Consider the following 21,464-nt stretch of genomic DNA (forward strand, 5'->3'; position numbering starts at 1 on the left):
TAATGGCAAGACAGAAGGAGGCTGGAGTTGGAAGCCTTCGGAGTATTGGATTTTCAGTTGAGTTGAGTGATGCTCGTAGCTTTGCCGCTAAGTTCTACGATTTTGTGTTAAAAAGTGGTGAGAAATTTAATGGTAGCACCTTGAAACTCCCTGGAGCAAAACAGACTTCTGCTTTCTGTGTGTGCAGTGACCTAGTGCTGTGGATCCTTAGCCTATAACAGCATGTACCTTGAAGAACTACATGGTTAGTAAAGATGAAGAAAAGGATCTTGCAAAGCTCCTGTTTTTGCTGCATGCAAAATAACCCTGGGAAATAATCCCCCTTCGCATTATAGAGCCAATTCAGGACTAATTTATTATATTTACTTTAAATGGCTCCCTTATGACAGCTAATACAAGTATTCCACATAATCCTTAAGATTTGTCTGATATTCTCACAGCCAAATATGAGGGCAGTGGTATTTTCTAGTTCCCCAAGTGATCATCTTCTGATGTGCTCATCTTAAATGAGAATGTGAGTTCTTTGGGGCAGGAAGCTGTATTTTTGTTTCAAGCATACCTGTAACTCTGATTTAAATAACCCCAGCTGCTAGGTTGGTCCTACAAGGAGCTACAGTCCAGGACTGGCCACAGTGGGTTGTGGTTAACCACTCTATGGCCAGGTGGAGGATGGTCAGGAGTGGTGTGCCCCAGGGTTCTGCTTTGGAACTCTTCTATGGAGAAAAGGTTGAGAGAGCTGGGCTTGTTCAGCTCAGGAGAGAGAAGGCTCAAGGGAGACCTCGCTGTGGCCTTCTAGTACTTGTGAGGACCTTATACACAGGAGGGAGACTAATTTTTATATAATCTGATAGCAATAGGATAGCAAGGAGTTTGGAATTAGATAAGTCCCTTCTGACCTAAGCCATTCGATAATTTTCTGCTAAGATCTACTGCTCTTGTTTGCTCATTCCTTAATTCTGTTTTTTTTCCTTCGTAGGTAAGTCATAAGGCTTTTTAATCATCTCCTGATTGTTCTGGTAAGTCACTTGATTTAATTTTAATACTTTTACATAAGTATACTTTCATATATACTTTCAGTAAGTAATTAGGATTGACAAAAAGAAATGCTATGGTGTGTGATGAAGATATTGGAGGGAACAGAAATAGTTATGCGCAGCTTGTTCTCAGTCCTAGTCATTGTTAAATATCTTGATGCTGTTGAGAGTAGCTGTGGTAAACAGCAATATTTCACTGTAACTGATGATCATTCGTAGTTATGACAAAGTATCAGATCATCATGTAATCCAAATGGTGTAGCCACTGCTGCCTCTATGATGAGTGTAGGAAACAGCAACCAATGTGTGTACTGAAGTTGGAGTGGTTATATCCAGGAACCTTAAGATTTTGTTGAGAGTGTATTGTATTAAGAAGACCTTGGTACTGCAATGCCTTCCTTTCTAGTTGTGTTGGAATGGGTATTGTGCAGTGACAGAACTGTTCTCAAGTGACAAGGAAAGGTATTATGTTCATATAGGATGGGATATTAGCAGAGTCTGTGGGTTTCTGGTTTCCGAAGAAAGTTTTGTGTTTATCAGAAACTTATTGTATACTATGCATGACATTCAGCCTTTGCTTTAATGTGACAGCTGAGTTCAGTTGAAGTTGTGCTAAGAGTAAAAAACAACTCAAGACTACAGTGCAGTCTGTACAGTGCAGTACAGTTCATTTTGCAGGTAAACATTATAGCTCTGCCTCACACAATCTGCCTAACGTGATAAAATGTGCAAATGAAATGTCTCAGATGTTGATACTATACTTGGATTAAATGAAGAGAATTAAGCTGGTTAAGTCTGTACAATTAAGAGATTGCTTTTGATGGTCAGCTGCTCTACTTCAGCTTCTTCCATTCTTGCTAACAATTTCACATGCATTGGTTGCAATGGCTTTTCCAGGAGTCAATGTGAAATTAATTTAAACAGCAAATAGTTAATTGGCATGTTGGCAGTGGGAAGATGCTTGTAGTGCAGATGTGGTCTGTCAGCATCGTTACAGCTTTGTACTTGAAGAAAATCTCTTTTATTCAGGTATGCGGTTTATTTAGTGGTTGAGGAGTGGGTGGAAGGACAGTGGCGTTATCCAGATCCTGTACAAGAATGTGCTGTGGTTTTGATTACTGTTGCTGTGCAGTAGCAGGTAATCCATGGATTCTGGGTTAGAACTGGTGCTGAAGTTGACAGCAGAGCTTTCTCTTTTTTTACCCTTGTCTTACTGCAGTGTGACACGGTCCGTGATCCTCAGCTGCACAGAAAAGAGTAAACAAAACTGAGCAAAGTTTGTCATCTATCCTAGTATTTCAAGCTCCATTAGAATCAAAAAGGTTAGAGACATTGTTTTCAATATGGCACAGGACAAAACTATGCTGTGTGACTACAAAGGGAGAGTAAATCAAAGTGCCTAAAATGACATTAAAGAGTAGGGACAAAACTCTCAAAAGCACCTCAGCTGCTCAGGAGCTTGTCTTCCTGCAAAATCAAAGGAGCTGGGGATCTGGGTTCTTTGTAAAAGTGGAACTTGTTTTTTGAAAGCTACTTTTGAAAACACATGCTTTGCATTTGCAAACTTGTTTGTTACGCATTTAGTGAACACGCTTATTAAAATCCGTTGCCGTGATGTTTAGGATACTGTGGTTTCTTAATACTTGTGCGTAGTCCTCTGATCAAGAGAAAAGCCTTTCAGCAACCGGTGCAGGGTAACCACCATATGGCAGAGTGTTGTGGTTTATTATGGTGTAAAACAAAGTTGGAAATCCTGTGGATTATGTGGTCTGACTCATTCCTCATGAAGTTCATCTCAAAAATGTCAATTCCATTAGCAACTTTCCTCTAAAGCTGGATGTCCCTTTGTAATCTCACTGTGCTGAAGTTTTAAAAGCCAGTGGTGTTGTTTTTTAAACTTCTGGTGTAAGTGCATTCATGGTCAGTAAATACTCATATGTTCTAATGTCAACATGATCTGTTAGTTTAAAGAGCTCTTTTTCTTCCCGGGTGCTTAGCCATCTGATGAGTTTACAGCCTGTAATCACACAGCCCTTTATCTCTTGCTACCTTTTCTATCCTATCTTCCTACGCATTCAGACTGGGAATGGAGGGAAGTTTCCAAAAAGATCTGCTGGACTGAAGTAATGTCATCTTAATGAGATACTGGGGAGTCTCAAACAGCCTAATGTATTGACTTTATACAGGAGAACTGGGCTATAAAAATTGCAACCCTGTGCTGCTTCAGCAGTGCTGAAGTGGTGAAGATGGGTATCAGCCTAGCAATATAAAGACTCCAAATCTGCACAGTGACATCTGATGGCACGTTTAGTGTTGGTGCTCAGATGGACTTCACTGCAATGTTTTTTGAACACATCTGCTAGTCTGTGAGCTTTCTTTATTAATGAATCACAAAGAGGCACTGGGAGTGAATGTATAGTTATAAGTGATTGGTCTGCAAATATTTTTTTTTCCCTCTCTTTGGCTTTTAAATTACCTGCTTAGCATTTTAGGGATTGCAAGGTGGTGGGAGTGATATGCCTAAGGGCCATCTGAGCGTCTGGAAATCTCCTTCATAAAGCAATTCTCTGGTCAAGCTTTCAGGTGTGTTTTATACGGGAAAGTGCTGTTGACACCTGTCTAGAGCCTGTCATATGCTTTATGACTGTATATTGGTACATGATACGAAGATGGAGTCCAAATCATGGCACACTGCTGTGTCTTTAAAGAGCTCATGAATCTTCAGCCTTTGATGTTCTGGCCTGTCTTTGTACCCTTTAAATAAAGTTTTCTGAACAGTTCTTATGCAAGATTTAAGTTAGAACTCTGGGTTTTCCCAAATTTCAGTGTCATAGGTACTGTTGTACTTCTGTACTTGTGAGGATATCATTGTGTTGTGCGTAGTTGGTTGTATTCCCAAGGCTCAAGGAAACTATTTCCTGGCTGTCAGGATGAACAAATGGCTCCTGTAATACCTTCGATCATTTTCTTATTTACAGACAATTTTATTTGTTTTACACTACCTGAATTGCCTCTGTAGGTCTTCCAGATGACACCAGCATTCAAACAGCACTAGTATTCTTCCATTCTGTTTAGGTTCTTGTTACTTGCTCCTTGTGCTCTTTTCTATGGAATTTGTGTGAATCTATACAGCCATGACAGACAAAGAACTTTCAGACAGAACTGATTCTGGGGGAAGTGATAGTCCTGAGCAGGAATAACATGATTGTAGTACTAAAGCCAAATGCTGCTTTGCAGAACTTTACCCCTTGCGGAGTTGTCCTTATGAGAGACACCAGAACACATGGTGGCTAGTTCAGTTAAGAGCAGAGGTAAAGATGTGATATTAGCTATTCATGCCAAGTATTTCTCAGAAGAGTAGATTAGGCAGTTGATGCTCAGTGTGTGATATAGATTTACTACGATTAATTTGTGAAGTCTTTTGCCAGACATCGCTGATGCCTGCTAAGCTGTTTCTTGCAGAAGCCAGGTGGGCAGTTGGCAAGAGCTGCTCATTAGCAGCAGGAAATGCCAGTTCAGATTGTGTCCCATCCAACCCACCAAGCACCTTAGTGACAAAAGAGCAGTGCTGCTGTTTGTGTAGAGGTTCACGGTTCCACAGGTCTCAGGTCTCCATGCCATTTCAGTGCCACTTGATGCCATAGGTCTTTTATGGAAGCTACACGCTGAGGCGAGATCCTGCTAAGGAAATGGCATTAGTGAGCGTGGCTGAGGATTCAACCTGGTGCTGATGCTTTGTCTAAAGACTGCAAAAAAGAAGTAGGGTTTTGCTGTCAAATATTTACAGCTTTCTCACAACTAAGGTGCATTAAGGTGAATTCATATTATTGGGAAAATTTCTGATTTAGTAGGCTTGCTCAAATATCTTTATCCCAGGAAGAGACAGAGGACTTGTTCCCTTTCTTTATTTAATAAGGGGAGAGTCCACTGGGAAACAGCCCTGTGGGATGTCTCAAAGTATCAGGGGGCACAGCTCCTCTTTTATCCCTGTACCCATACACTAGTAAGTACTTCCCTCTTTTCCCCAGTGTTTAAGGTACTCAGTGTTCACTTTCTTCTCATTTTCCCTATCGCTCTTTGTTCTGTCCAGCAAATAAGATTTACATGCAGGTGCTAAGTTAGCACCTCCTGCCATATACCTGCACAATAAGTTTATTTAACCAGTTCTTCTCAGATCTTATTTTGCAAAGGCATCCTTTCTTCCTTCATCTCAATCTGTATTTAGAATGACACCATTATGTGCACAGAATTAGGATCTACTTCACCACTTATCTCCTACTTGGGCTTTGTGGTTCAGGTTACACAGTCTGCAGTGGATCTCATCTTCAAAACTTCTAAGCTCTCACCTGTGCTTGCTTTGATGGATGCACTGAAGTCTTGACTTGTAACCATGGTCAACTGCAGATCTGTAGATGCTCATACCTTTTAACATGCATCTGGCAGCAGAAAACTATGTCAAGATGATCTGAGTGTCTTTTCCCAGTGGGGTTACCATGGGAAGAGGAAGCTTGTGTATCCAAGGTGTTAAGTGGCTATTATTCATTAGCATCTGGCAACATCCAGGGGATGGTATAGCAATAGCTCTGGGTTGGAGGCTCCTGCAGAAGTACCAGAGGAAAAAGAGAGATCAGCATCTAGCTTTTAGGATGTGCTCTATTCTCATCTCATGCCACTCTTGCTTTTTCCTCCTGACTGTTTTTTCCTTTCTTTGTCTCATAGTATCTGTTTGTTAAAATAATCTTTTCTTTTCCGTGCATGAGCTTCTGTCATTAGATGAAAGGTCATGGATATAATATGAATCTGCAACGATAAATACAGTGCAAAATGGATTGAAATGCACACGGTAAAGAGGGTTTCCAATTAAAAAACACTTTGCCGAGCTTGCACCAAACAAACAGCCACACAGCCTCTGATTTCCATGCTTATAATTAGCTGCCATTGAAAGTTAATTACTTTCAGGACTGAAGTTAAATGCGGGGGGGGGGGTGTCTTTTCAGAAGGTTTCAGCCCAAGTTAGTGTATAGTTGCCAACTCAAAATCTAGTTTTGTTGTTTGAGACTGCACATCGGTGATATTGCAAGTAACAGCAAGACTGGAGAGAGACGAGGATTTTCAGTGCTGGTTATTCTTGATGACTCCATTTTTAGAGCGTGCTCATCAGCTGAGAAAGCTGTTTGCTTTCAATAATTCTTGCTGTGCTTTCTACAGATCAGAAACCTTCAGTATGTTTTCAGGCTGGGCACCTGGAGAAGTTCCTGTGCTTTCAACTCCCCCTTGATATGAACCAGTTTCCTTGAGTGATGGTATATATCTCATTTGTAACAAGCTGCAAGAAGCTTGGTGAGAGATGGAGAACTGAATGTTGTTTCTCCATGGAGGCAGTAAACTAAACTTTTAATACAAAGAAAGTGGCTGTAATTCTCTTGTTCCCAATTCACTCTAGATTCATGAATCAAAAAGATACTTCACTCTATCATGTGAATAATTAGTTATATCCATATACTTCACTTCGGTGAAGGTTTTTTTGCATATTTAGGGGACGTGAAAGGTTTTGTTTATTCCAGAGCAGGGGACCATGTTTATCCTTCTTGCAGCATAAGGAATAATATTCAAAATACCAGTGAAATTCTTTACTAATACAACATCTCGCTAGCAGAGAGAGGCCATCTAATTTGGTGTACAGCGGCTCTGTTTCTACATCATTACCTTAAGGATCCTCTTGCTGGCACCAAAACATAGGAATACTGATATAACTGGGAAATAACGTTGTATGATCTCAGGCACCCTCCTCCTAGAGTTTCTGGCCCTGCTTCTGCAATGAAAGCTTTGGAGGGGTCAGACTATCTGTAGTCTACATAAAGTTTTCCTTCTAGCCAGAGAACCAGGAGTCAGGCTCAATCCTTTCCTACAGCAGAGTAGGCCAACATATCACTTGAAGCCAGCCTCCTCCTGAGCCAGAGGAACACTCTGACGTTCCTCTGCCAAATGAGCAGCTTTCTTGGGGAAGGTTTTTTGATTGAAGCTTTTGGAGGGGCAGGAGCAAAATAGAGCAATTTCATTTCACTTGGAGTCTCCATGGCAGCAAATTACTCCTCCTCTTTTTCCCCCCACCTTGTTTTAAAAGAAAATGTGGAGGAACAATAGCGAGCAAGGTCTTCAGTGAGAGTGAGCAGTAGAAACTCATTTACAGCTGGAAAATATAGAAAGTCAGGAAACTATTGAATGATTTGTAAAAGGGGCATAGTTTGCTTGTTTGCTCTTCCATTCACTGTCCTCTATGTTAATCTCTAAGAAGAGAGACAGGCCATTTTCTCAGCCAAGAACAATTTACCTGTGTGCTGGCACACAGTTTAGAGCAATTTAGAAAACAAAGAAATCCCATTCCAAATTATCATTTAGCTGCTGACATTATGGTGGGGCTTTTTGTGTGTGTGTTTCTTTTTTCTTTTCCCTCTCATTCAGAAGTTTAGGAACCAGCAGCATCCTTGCTCTCAGAATGCATCCTATGTGTACTGTTTGCAGGGGTGGAGTGCAGTGTGCCCTGAAGGGGCAGAAACCCAGCTCTGCAGAATGTATCTGGGCTTAAAGTTCCATAGGCATGTAGTGGTATAGTACAGGCATAGCTGTGAAAGTAGTCCCCATTAAGCCCTGTCCTCGCACTTTCTGAGTCCAGAGATTTTGACAGGGTAACTACCTGCTTTGTGGAGAAGGATGTTATAACTAGAACTATTCCTTGATGTGAATCAATCGTCTTCAATCAGTGGGTGAAAAAGCTGCTGCTTTCATATGCCTGTGAACCCCTGCAAGCACAGCAGTGACCAAGAATTCATGTGAACACAGAATTTCCAGCTGTTAATGCAAACTTGTTCTGTTTGGCCTCTGTTTAGCATTGCTATAATGTGTGCATGTGACTGGAGCTAATGAGCTGTCCTGGTTGTGCAGGTTACATCTCAAAGTTGTCCTGTAGCAAACAGTAAGAAAAGTCTCTCCTGAACTTCCTAGTGCTGTGGGGAGGTAGAGCTTCTTGCGTCTTCTGAGGCAATGGTCTGTGAGTTTCTGAAGCCCTGCTGTGGGATAGGGCTAAGCCTGCTGCCTTCTCTGGGGTCTGTCCAGCTGACTTCTCTGATGGTCTAGCAACAGTGAAACAGCAAACCGCAGATAAGCTGATCTCATCTTTCCTTTGAGCATCTTTTCCTGAAAATCTCGTAGGAGAAACAGACTTTGGCATGAATGTGGTAACAGCCAAAACCAAAATGGAAGTTTCTGGTTTGAGGTCTTTGCTTTTTCTTGTTCTGATCTGGGATTAGCACGGAGCTAATACTTACAGCTGATAGAAGTGACAAGATTTGTCTCCCCCCTCTGTCTTAAACTGTCTTAAACCACCTCTTCAGCTCTTAAGGCTGAGCTGAATTGAGGAGGTCTTGAGAAACAGCTAGTGCATAAAGGCATGAAGTGTATTGGGGGTGTTTGTTAAAAAACAGAAATGTGGATCAGTATACTAACATCTGGGAGAAGATGCAGTTTGCTAGGAAAGCCTCCCTCATACCTCTCCTTTGCATGCCAGATAGAGGAGGCCCAGTGGCTCCCACTCAAAAAGATGCTAATGAAGGCAGTGCCCTTGGCTTACCCTAATCTGTGCACACAGATGCAGCACGTCTTTGCCAAGGTAGGTGCTGTGGGCCAGGATGGGTCTTGTGCGTTGCCAGCTGCACCACTACAGTCTCTTATCCACCTGCCCTGATCTGCAGTGCCCCTCTAGATTGTGATTAGTAGAAAGGAATCAGGTCCTCACCAGTTCTTCTGCAGCAAAGTGAAAACTCCCTGCATGCGAATGCATTCATCTTCCAATCACCATGCTCATATGGAGCCTCGGGTTAAAATGAAGATGTGAGTGGCTCTAGAAGTAATCCTCCTGTTAGTTGTACATGGTGTATGTTCAAACTCATCCCATTCCTCTTTCCTCTGCTAGAAGGCACCAATCCTTCCCCTCCCTCCCTGGAGCAGTCCACCCCATCATCTATTCTGCTGCTGTGCATGCCGTGTCGTTTCTTCTTCTTTCTTTAATTTAATAAAATGAGTGTGTGGGCTGATTTGCATATTCATGGATCACTTGATTAATAATTGATGAGAAGGCCTGGGGCAGGTGGTTGAGAATAAAAACATTTAGCAGGGAGCGGAGTGGAAAGAACAGATCCCTGGCTGGCACGTGTCCACAGGGGGAAGAGCTGCTGGGGGCTGGCAGGGAGGGAAGGGGAGAGTAAGAGGCAGAGCTGGCAGTGCTGAATGTCACCAGTGGAATGTAATTTTGTCAATTTAAATATTTATCGTGTCCTCTGAATCGGTGACATTTTAAGTCCCGGGGGTTCTTTCTCCATTGAGCTTTTGGTAGGAGAGCATGGGAAGGGAGGTTTCTCTCCTTGAGATGGGAGGAGAACAGGCCAGAGATCATAGAGTCATGTGCCAGGTTGATGATTTCTGGTATGAATCTGGAGAGTTTAGAGGAAACTGCTATTCAGTTCGTTCATGCTGGGGCCTGTGAACAGGCCATGAGATAGAAAAGAAGGTGGCAGGGGAAGCTAAAAGCACGCCAACGTCTTGGACTCTCATTCAGTGAATCAGGGATGTCTTCCTTTTCCTTTCCCAACTCTCCACTCTGCTTTTCCCTGGAAGGCTGTGCCTGGAAACTGTCATCAGTAACACTTTTTATTACTGGGAGTAATTAATCTATTAACGCAGACATGGCAGAGTTAGGGAGACCTGGCCAGTGCAGGCACAGTGACAGAAAATCTAGGGTAGCTTATGCTTATTGAAGTGTTTTAGTCTTCATCTTCATAACAAGGGCTTTGAAAGCTGGTGGGACAAGCACCTTCATGTTAATAGCTGAGTTTTATTGGTTGTCTGCACAAGCAGGACAGACTTGGGGTTTCCAACCCTTACAGGGCAAAGGTTTCCATTCTTCTGCATGGTCTGTTTCCTCCAAGGCTGGAACTATTCTGAATCTGCTTAGGCAAAAATGAGTTTTGATCTGGAGTGATTCTCACACAGGACTGACTTCTGATATGTTCGTTACCTGTATATGTCAGAATTCCTGTTGTTCCCATTGATGGTAACAAAGCACAGGGGAACTGGAATCCATAACAAATTTTTATCTCCCAGTGGATGTTTTGATTACTTACAAATGGTCTAAATAGATAAAAATAAAAGCAGCCTTAAACAACAGCTCAAGGAGACGCTGACCAATTCATTTCCATTAAAGTCTGTCTATTAATAAATTGTAAGACAATGCAATTTACGCAATAACTCATCTCTGTTCATAATGTAAGTAGTTGTTTATCAACTGCTTTTCAGTGATACAGCTTTTCTTATTATGCTGCTCCTTGCTGGAGGAAGGGATCAGTGATGAGCTTTGCACCTTCTGCACTCTGCTGCTGGATTTCCCAGTGGTCTCAGGTGGGAGAGCTGGGATCTTGACAAGCTCTGAATTTGCATTAGCTTCTACATTAGTATCTGTCTGTACAGAATCCCCAAAGGGTGCTATACATACTCCATGTTAACTCTGGTATCTCTCTTAACCTGTCTCGGAATCTCTTGAGCCCTTTCAGTTTAAAACTGAGTTACTCCCATCTGAGATACTGCCTCCTTTCCTTACTTAGAAGTAGTTTCTTCTGGCCACTGTCTCATGCTATCACTTTGAGGACAACAACTTGCATTCTCTCTGCATACATACTGAAAGCTTTGGGGTCAGGATCTTTGCTGGGTACAGAAGGGCCACTGGGAAAGTAAAGTGTCACTTCATCTGTGAGCTGACATTAAGACACTGCAAGAACTTTCCTAGCAAGAGCCCTGGCATAATGTGTTTCTGTAAACATATCAGGAAAAGCTGCAAAGACATGTTCAGTCTCTCACTGTTCTCAACCTTTCTTTTCAGGACCAAAGGATAGGTGATGCTTCAGTAACAAGTGAAACAATCTGAGTATCCTGCAATTCTGTCTTATCGTTTCAGGAGCCGATACGTGCTTTGGCAGTTTTATACTCCCACCCTTTCTTCCTCTTAAAGTTGTAAAGGATCATCAAGGTGTGGTACACAAAATCAGTACACAAAATAAAGCAACTTCTCCAGACTTTGCAACCAAGTCTTTTGAGACAGGGGAAAAAAAAAGGAACTGAAAATGTTTACAGTGTAGACTTTAGTGAAATACCCTCTGCTATATTTTCCATGCCTAAGGTAGAATTATTCTGGTGGCAAATACCAAACAACTAAACCTTTGAAACCTGTTTTGCTTAATGCCGAAGTTATATGGCAAGGGTGAGGGGGTATTTGAGGTCCTTAATCTACTTTTTAAACTTTCCTTCTGAAATTTAGGTCAAGCTTTATTTTAAGAGGACTCTATTCATTCTTCTACTAATTAGGAGCCCACAATCCAAGAGAAAAAAAGAGCATCTGGGGTGAATATAGCTAGATATATTTATTCTGTCTCTGTGTCTTTGCACATTTCGGTGCTAATTTTAAAGCAAATGTACATATCCAAAGAAACCTGCATAGAAGATATGACAACTGGCTGGAAATTTGTAGAGTCTGAGGCAGAGCTTTTCATCCTTGCTTTTACAAGGACTTGAAATTCACTCCTGGATGCTAAGATAGGCACGTAACTTTTAGCTGGATCAATTTTTCTCCTTCTGAAGAGAGTGGTTAAGTTTTCTCAGTCTCTCTAGTATTTCTGCCCCTTTTATTGCTGTGTCTTATCACAACCGTGGACACGATTAGCTGCGTGTGTCCCTGGTGGAAAGGACCTTGTTATTCTTTCCATTTCACAGGAAGGGAGAGAGAGACCCCAAACAACTATGTGAGGAGTACAAAGGTCCCAAGGGAATAAATTGAAAGCATCAACTAGGGAAAACTGCAGGACATGCTGCTTTGGTACAGAGTACTGCTTTACTGAGAGTTTGATTTTGTAATGTGAATCCCTTCACTGGAATCTGATTTGAGATTCATCCATTCATCTACTTGCAAGCTGATGGTAAACATCAACCTCTGTCTGCTAAGACTGTGGTTTACCATAAGCATATCTTAGCGAAGTTACTGATTAGGTTAACTGAAAAAATCCCCACATCTGGATAGTTTCAGTTTGATTTTTCTCAACATTTGAGACTTGGGCCTGTGGTTATAGGAAAGAAACTGTGCGCATAGAATTCAACTCTAAACTTTCCACAAGATATGAAGGGAGAGATGATGGTTTGTAGTTCAGGCCTGTTTCATTGCTAACCTCCTTTGCTGTGCAGTTAACCTCAACAGTGATTGTAGGCATATTGTACCTGTCTTACAACTGTCCTGCTGGTACCACGCGCAATTAATATGACACTAGGGAATGTAATACATGCTTCACGTCATAGAATTCAATTCATTTAGCCATTTTCTTCCCTGGATGTGTCTTGGCTAAGGTCAGTGGATTCGCACTGAAATTTCGTTTGTCTCACTGTGCGTGTACTGCTGCATTACCACAAGATCCCAATTAACAATGTCAGACACATTTTTCTCCTTTTCTTTTAATAGGAGAAGAAAACGCACAATAAGCTGATTTTTCACAATGCTTTTCATGCACACAGGCCTTGGCACAACCTAGGGAATAGCCCTCTATTGCTAAAAATAATAGCTCTAAAGTCTTTGCCCAACTGTTAACTAAAATTTGTATAGCATGGTGGATAAATCATCTGCTTAGTACGTCTGAAGCATTATGTTCCAATCCTGTTAAAGTTGTAGTTATTCAATATTTCAATTAACTCTTTTCTGCTGATATGATTATATATTAATTAAATCTTGCTAATATTTCCAAAGCCATGATAGAGGAGTATATATGATCAGATAGTTCTTTTCATGTGTATGAAAGGCCTGCTGGAGAGAGAAATGTGGAACTGCAGAGAGATACACTATCTCTAAACAGAAATGACTTTAAGGAAAGGGGCTGGCTGTGGGAGATGCTTGCAAGCATCTTACTCTGTTATATGATTCTGGTTGGTTTTATTTCACCATGCAAGCACAGCTTGGTCTCAGTAGAGACAAAATTGTAAGAAAAGACAGAATTGCAAAACAATGGTGATGCAACAGTTCATGCTTCTCCATTTTAGCTACTTATACGATGATATTCTTGTGTAGCAAGAGGGTTTCATTGGTTGGAAGCACTTTCCTATTCACAGAGCTATATTATAGAGAGGCTTGGGTTGGAAGGGACCCACCTGGTTCCAACCCCTTGCTTTGGGCAGGGCTGCAACTCACCAGATCAGGCTGTCCAGGGCCTCATTCAGTCTGGCTGTGATCACCTTCACAGATGGGACATCCACAGCTTTGGACCTATTTCAGTTTTAATTAGGGTTCTGTTATGTATCCAATAGGTACAGGTGGCATTAAGTCACCAGAATCTAAGTCTTGAATGAGGCAACTGAATCCTGGTAGTGCAAAGCTCAGCAATCCTGCCCATTTCATTGGAGGGTGATGCTCTTCTCCAGCCCTTATGCTGTGCAGCTGAAGGTAGTCTGAGAGTGAGTGAGGTGGGTCCTGCTTCTGTATTTAGAAACAAAGCCTTCTGTAAAACATGGAGCATCAAGCACTGGTTTTGAACCATGTAGGACAGAGTTCTGGCCATCTCAGTCTCTTCCTTTTCTGTACGTTTAACCCCTGAGCTCTTAAGGGAGAAGGGCAAGCTGCTCATGATCCTGTCTCATTTCATTTGACCGTACAAGCGGCTCACTTGTGCGTAGCCTGGCAGCTTCAGCCTTTTACTCTTACTGCAGCTCATTGCCAGTGTGCTGTGAATTGGATCCATCCCATGAATCCCCAGTGACACCCCCATTCAATGTTTCTTTCCTGAGCCCCTGTGCCAGGCCCTGACAGCACTGGGGCAGACTGGAGCATGGGCTGTGCAGGCTGCCTCTAATGGATGGGCCAGGGGCACCGGGCCACGGGGCTGACTGACAGGAGCTCACCTCGGTCGAACCGAGCACTGGTCTCTGCATTGCTATGAGAGTAAGCAGTGGTGGAGTGCTGTGATCCTGCATGCTTGGGAGGGAGGTAAAGGGGCAGGCAGTGCCTCCAACAGGCATGGGCTTTTGCTGTGTGACCTGCTGTTTGCTTTGGTAGCTTGAATGCAGGCGTGCAGTCTGCAACCTCATTGCTGAGAGAGGAAATGTTTCTTTTTAAGTGAATCTTTAAGGCTCTTTCTTTTCTCTACATTCTTCCTCCTCCTGTGTTCTCTTTCTTTCCTTTCCTATCCATCTGCTCGCTTTCTTCTATCTTCTTCCCCCTGCTTTGCACCTTCCATTCTCCCCATTCTCATTTTCCCGTGTGATTAGGAGAAGACAGCGTTTCCCTGTTCAGATCAGGTCCATTTCTTCCACCTGCCGTCCATCACACAGCTCAACAGCATGCATGCTTCAGAGGAGAACGTGTGCGTGTACCACACTGTACATAAATGGGGAAAGCATTTCTATTCTTCTCTTTGCAGACCCTGTTGCCCTGAATTCCCTTTCACATTTGTTCAGCATAGCTTTCAACGTTGTTATTTCTCCTGAAATTACCCAGTTTCAGTATGTGAGCTGACAGCCTCCTGTGGCGTAGATCCCACAGGTTCTCCATCACAGTGGGAGGTTTTCCTTTTTTCCCAAATCGACTACCTCCTAACTTAATCACCTCTCATCCCCCTCGGGTACCATTCCTCCTGCAGTTCTGCTGATGACCATGAAATGTGTTGTGTGCTTCTCTGGGTCAGATACGGTTATGTTCTTCTCGTGAGGTGGACTCACTATTCCTTGAACTCTCTCTGTGCAGCATCCCATGGCTCTAACAGCTCTGACTGGTGTCACAGCACGGGCTCTGTACTTGTCTTCTGCAAGTGTCTGCTCCATCCCAGTTTTCCAGCATAATCTTGTGCATAACCATGAATCTTCTGCTGCCTTTTCCTGTCTGTAGAGCAAGGATTTCATTTTTCTTTGTGTTTCCTGGCAGTTTAGCCTGTCTTAGTCCAGCTTCAGATGGGCTGTGTCTGATTGTGCCACAGTTGGAGCTCTTGCTCGAGTTCCCTGTGCTTTAGGGTTAGCAGAACTTCTCCCCCAAACACATTCAGAAGAAAGTGCTATCATCCAACTCATGGACGCAGGTCAGCTGAAGACCCAGTCTCCGTAAGAGGACTGAGCTGATCGGTGGCCAAAGGAACACATGTTAATGAATGGCATCAAGCATGAGCACTGCAGCTTTTAAAAGGATCACCAGACCTGGCTTCATGACCTGGTGGAAGAGAGTCTTTTTAATAATCCATAATCAGTATTGATGGATTGTATTGCTGAGTTTGTAGCATTGGGCTGAGAATGGATTATTGGGTTTGTTTGGTTTCGGTTTGTTTACTTTTGCTTGTTTTTGTTCTTCCTGACAAAGTAACAGTTAAAGTCTGAGTTTTGGAATGAGATTTTGGCAGGTAATCTACCCATTTTCAGGTGATGCTGTTTTGATTTAGCCCCACTACAACAATGTGGCACATGGATATGGCTCTGAACTCACGCTGAACCTGTCCTAAATCACTGCAATCAGTGGCTTCATAATGGATAACTATGTTTAGTATATGGATGAACCTAATAATAATTGCGTAGGTTGCTCTGAAAGGAATGCCTCCTATTTATTTCCGTGGAAACAATAACAGATATGAAGAGCACAGGAACACAATTTGATAGAGCAAATTCTCAGCTACAAAATGCTACTTTTCAGCACAGTTGCCATCATTAGCTGTGCATTTTTGCCAGTGATGCTGTTCTTAACAAAATTCTGTATGACCATCCAGAACAGAGCTTGACTTTAACATCTCTGTTGTCACTGCTGAAACACATCCCCTGATGTCCGAACATCCACTGTTTGGTCTCCACAGATGTTCAACAACTGTTGATGAATGTCAATGGGTGCCATTTTTTTTTTCTACATGGAGGAATTAATTGACATGCTGTTGTTTCATGTGCACTTCCACGTCAGTCATGATTTTGTCAGGCTGCCCCTCTGCTGCCATCTGTTGCATGGCGAGAGAACGTAATGAAATATTATTAGAAAGATTAAACTGCTACTACTGTACTACCAATATCTGTCTCTGACATCATGGGCTCATATATTAAAATGGTATTATTTTCAGAGCAGCCCTTGTATAACATAGGTTACTTTGAAGGATGTCAAGCATTGGAAGAAGCTGCCCAGGGAAATTGTGGAGTATCTATGAGTAAATGTATGTAAGAGATGCGTGGACCTGCTAATAAGTTTATTGTGGTAATAGTGTAGTGATGGGACTCAGTAGGTAAGACTAATGGTTGGACTTGATCTTGAAGGTGTATTCCTACCCTAAAAATTCTACAATTCTTCTGGAAGCTTTAATTTCCTGTTTCCTTTCCTTCACTGATTAATCAGGTGCTTTGTTTGTCCGTGGCTTGGATCTTGATGCTGAATTATCCCTGGAGATGTAGTATCGTGTTAGGCAGTTGTGTTTTAAGATCACCTCTGCTGCTTACCTCTTCACTAGCCTTCTACCCTCTGGACTGAACCTTTATGGTCAACCAGGAATAAGGAGTTTAGTTTCTGAGGGGCTGATTTAAATATAGCCTTGTGTGAGCACTAAGATGCACAATTGATTCATAGCATGATAGATATGTTCCCTTGCTCTGGGATCCTGACCTCCAACTAGGTTAGCAAGTCACATTCTGTTGTGACCATAGCATTTCTGGAGATTTAAAACCCTTTAACACCTAAAAACAAATTCTTTCCTTGGGGCTAAGAGAAACCTTCTGAATGTAAACAGCTGCTGTAGTTAATATTACAGAATATATAACACTAGCCAATGCATAGTTCATGAAAATTTCAATAAGAGGGTATGAATTTTGTTTTCTTCAGTGTGAAATATGTAACAAAAAGGGAAGCATTGGACCCAAGAGCCAAATTCAGCCCTGCACGGAGCAATGAAAATAAATAAGACTTTATAGCATTTTTGTTCTATTGTCTAAAATGGAACAAAAGATTGAGAGGTGTGGAGTCACAGATGCAAACAGAACTGAGGGTTGAAAAAATGAGCAAATTTAGACCTACGTACTCTGGTGGTGGTCGCGTCATGTCTTTATGATTAGAATCTGGGAGATTTATGGGGTGCTGCGGGGCAGAGTAAGAGGAGAGTATTGGTGGAGGTTAGTTACAATTTTAATTATGTTGCAAAACCTAGTAATTATCTTCACATATATGAGGTTCGGTTATAAATGTTTTCTAAGACTTCCATTAGAACTTTGGAAAATGATCCTTTGTGAAAGAGCAACAATTAAATAATGCACTTTTGAAACTCTGGAGGAAATCACCCAAAGGCCAGAAAATGAGCTAAAAGATGTGGAAACAGAGGATCATTCAGGTTTGATGTTATGTGGGAGGAATCAACTGATCTTCAGGATCAGGCCACATGTGGAAGGTGATGGGGAGACGTGCTCTTTGGATCTTGGTTGCAAGGGAGAATTCAGGATAATCAGTCTCTTAGGGATGGATTGAAGCCTGTCCCCAGTCCATTCCCGTTAGATATAGGATTTTTCATAGTTCCAGAACGAGATGGCAAGAGGTAGTAAACCAGAATATCTCACTGGTTCTTTTACTGTTTGGAGTTAGCTTTGCACTTGAAATATTGAAGGCTTTCATTTACTGGGAGTGGTGGGAGTAGAAGGGGGAAGTTATATGACATGAGAAGTTACCTGAATTAAAAACAAGAGCAACAGTGAAAGCCAACTGCAGTCATTAAAAATGAATTTCCAGGAAGGCTGGGGAAAGGGAGATTAAAATATATTGTGATTTCTGTCACGACCGCATTTAAGCTGGGCCATTAAAGATGGTATTGTCTGGCCCAGCTGTTTTAGAACAATTATCCATTTGACAACAGGCAGAAGGATAAGCTGCCTGTTGCCCCTGCTTCACTGACATGCTGTATAGAGGTGCATGTGTGTGCATATACCTGCTGCCATGCCTTAAAGTTCCTTCCTGCCTCATTCCCATGTTAAAATATATAAAATAAAATCCTGATCCTCTGCTTGGAAGAGGGGAAGAAGGCAGAAATCTCAGATTTTATGGTCTTTATTTTTCAGAGGTTTTTGCAGCCGTACTCCTCTAGGTAATTCCTGTCAACTCAGCTGTACAATAACAGTAATCTGTTTCTTAAGGTAAACGTGAAGTTTGTGATTTGGCTTTTGTTTTCAGCCCAAGATTACTTCAATAACAGGCCCAGGCCTGCAAGCGTTCAATCTCAGGTATTGTGCGCTGATCTCAATGTCCAGGCTCATTCAGGGAGGAAATGCAGCAGTTTTCTCTGAATGCCTTCTCTTTGGAGCCCTCATTCTGGACCATCAGACTTGCTTCCCTTCATGCAGGGACTGAAACCTGTGCAGGCCCAATATTCCTCCCCAGGCCCAGAGCAAGGCAGGTAGATTTGCAGTGGCTGTTTTGAGCTCTGCTCTTGCCAGCGCTCTTAGGCAGGGTTAGGTACTGGTGGAGTGGGACCTCTTCAAGGAGAAATGAAGTTGCTTATACATCAGTTTGGTGAAATCTTTCACAGTACTAAGTCTGTTGTGCTTAATAAAGCTGTGTTTCAATGCCTGTCTTGCCAAAAGGTTATAAGCTATGCTGACTGTATGATCTCTGTTACCACTATGTTTTATGCTGTGGTTGTTTGGCAGCTAGGCAGAGAATTTCTCCTTTGCCAAAGCTTGTGCCACTGACACTTGTGTTAAATCAATCTCTCAGCTAAGTGCTGACAGTATGGAGCCCATGACACATGGCTCTGCTCCTAATTCCAGTTACTAGAAAGTGATAGCGGTGCACACGAGCCAGCCAACTGGTCACTGACTGTAACAGTTGAAACAACTGCTCGTCTTTGCTTCCCTTTCACTTTGGATTCCTTTCTGTTTCTATCAAGCAGATGACCCGATCACCACAAAGTCTCATCTTGTTAACGGCTAATGAGCAGTTTGCAATGGCTGTGGAGCTGTAGCATCCCATCCAGGCTAGACGTTGACAGGCAGTAAATAAATATTGTATTCTGTGCTTCTGTTGGAGTACTGGTCATGCTGTAATCACTGCTCTGCTTTCTGTAGCTGCTGGCATGCACATCGTGTTAGTCCTGTCCCTTGGTTAATGTATGGAGGGAGGAGAGGGTCAATTTGTATCAAGTTAAATTGATAAAATTTGTCATCCTCAGGCTTTATGGGGCAACTGGTATGTGATATGTCCTTGCAATATAAAGCTGTTGGTACAGTGGATCTTGCCACGCATTGAATTTGTTTTAAGGCTCTATTTCTTCTTGCCTTCTCTGAGGTCTCACTAGCTCCCTCCTTCAGATCACTTAAAAATGTGTTCCTCTACCATTGCATCAGACCTGGTTAAAACTTTAACTCTCACTCAGAATTGCTGAGCAGCATTGGCTTGGAATATGGTGCAAGAAGTATTTGTTGTAAAAAAAAACAACAACATAAGATGATGAATATTCAAGCACAGAGATATGTTATTAGTTTTTCTAGCCCTTTAATAAGAACAGCTTTGACCAGATCGTATTTTCTGATTGCAAGTCTCTGTTCTGTTTAAAATTTCCCCTCGCATCAGCTTTCATTTTTGAGGTTTTATAAGGAAAGGATGAGGACAGCGCGAGGAGATTTTACAAGGTTATAAGAGTGCAAAATCTACTGGAGATGATAATGAAGGGTTGATGAAGAGATGCACCATGAAGCAAGAGGCAAAGAGCATGACTTTATTCTCCAGGCAGATGTAGGAAGTTTTTATATTCTTGTGTTATTGGTCAAATGCACATTCCCAGCCAACTTCCTTGGTGATTACTTCACCACAGTGGAAGTGTCAATCAGATCTCTGGACAACTGAATCTGAGGTTTGCAAGCAGTCTTTTTGCAGCACCTCAGCTACCTTCTCTGTGACATGAGCCTCAACAAAATGGCACTGGGATGAGATGACTCCTTTGTGTAGTGAACATGGATAAGTTTTAAAATATGCATGTTTCTTCCTTGTCTTGTCTGTGTCTGTGGGCACAGCTATTCATCCACCTACACAAATGCTTGTTGTGTGGCCTTCACTGACCTGTGCAGAGATGTATTTTGTTTTCTCTCAGTTGTTAAGGGATTCACCTACAAATAGTCCAGGATGTATTACTCAGCCAGCTGGAACAGCTGCCAGGTCTGTAGCACCATCATCTGGTCCAGGCATGGCTGTCCTCATCAACATCCATTAACCCGTGTGATACATGGAGCACTTTTCAGGGTTGTGGCTGACCACCAAGGAACTCAGACACAATCCTAAGTGTCTTGTCATGGCTAGGAACCTGAAGTTGCACAGGCACTTGCTTGGTTTATGCAGAATCCCAACTCATGACCTACAGTTATGTCTGTATGCATTCTAGTGTTCAGCAGTCCTTTTAGATTACCTGCACTTTTGGTTTCAGTGTCACAAGTCACCTAAAGCGAAACAAGATCCTGGTCATCCTCTCCAATGTCCCATAAAAATAAGCTGGTTGAAATCTGGCAAGGCCAAATCCTTGCAGCTGATGGGCCTTGGCAAAAGCCTGTGAAACATGGCCATGTATGCCTGTGGAGCTGCTGATTCACCTGAACTCTCTGAACCCTTTTGTATATATTTTAGATAAATATGGATGTATGCATATAGTTTGTTACCTATGTGGCTGTATGTAAAGAAAGTATTTGTTCTTTCTCTCTCTGCAGTTTTTCCAAAGTCTGACTTTCCCTCATTTCCCACATAAAACTGTACCTCCACTATGTTCCCTGCCTTTGTAGGTACTTTTCCTGCGCAAAGCTCATTGTGCCACATTTTTTCAGGGTGGCTAAACATGCACTGTGGACCAGGTTGTGAGATGATGAGTCACCTCTGACTTGCACTGACTGATCTGGTGAGGGAATTCATGTTTTCAGAACTGAAAGGCTGCCTCTGCAACTCTGCAGTTTTCACGGGTTTCCCAGGTTGTGCTTTGCAGTCTGCTGCTTATGTGCCAAACAGGAGGGATGTACGGTACTTGCAATAGATTTTGAGAGGCTTGACTGCTTCAAGCTGCTTGTGACGCTGGATGCAGCTTTATTTAAATACTGCATGCGAGCTGGTGTTTCAAAATAAGAGAATAATTAAGGCGAATGGGAGGAAGGGAGGACATCAAATATTCATGTACTTCAAAGAAAATACAATCACCTTAGGTGTCCTGTGGCTACAGAATATTCAGGAGCAAGATGTGCCACAGCAGTTTGCTGAACTTCTCTGCACGTAGGTGTCTCCATGAGAACTTGCCCAAGCGACTGTAGTAACGTTAGAGGATGGGCAGAATAATGTAGGGAAGAATAAAAAATGTAGGAAGGCAGAAAAATGCCAGCAGGAGTGAT

At 42.3% G+C, this 21,464-nt stretch overlaps 1 protein-coding gene across 2 annotated transcripts in view; it reads left to right on the top strand.

The window, feature by feature from the left end:
- The window catches only part of LSAMP (limbic system associated membrane protein), a 909,725-nt gene that overhangs the window by 288,226 nt on the left and 600,035 nt on the right, over positions 1-21,464 (top strand). The window lies entirely within an intron of this gene.

Source organism: Coturnix japonica, chromosome 1, assembly GCF_001577835.2.
Source record: "Coturnix japonica isolate 7356 chromosome 1, Coturnix japonica 2.1, whole genome shotgun sequence".
In the NCBI taxonomy this organism is placed as follows: domain Eukaryota; kingdom Metazoa; phylum Chordata; class Aves; order Galliformes; family Phasianidae; genus Coturnix; species Coturnix japonica.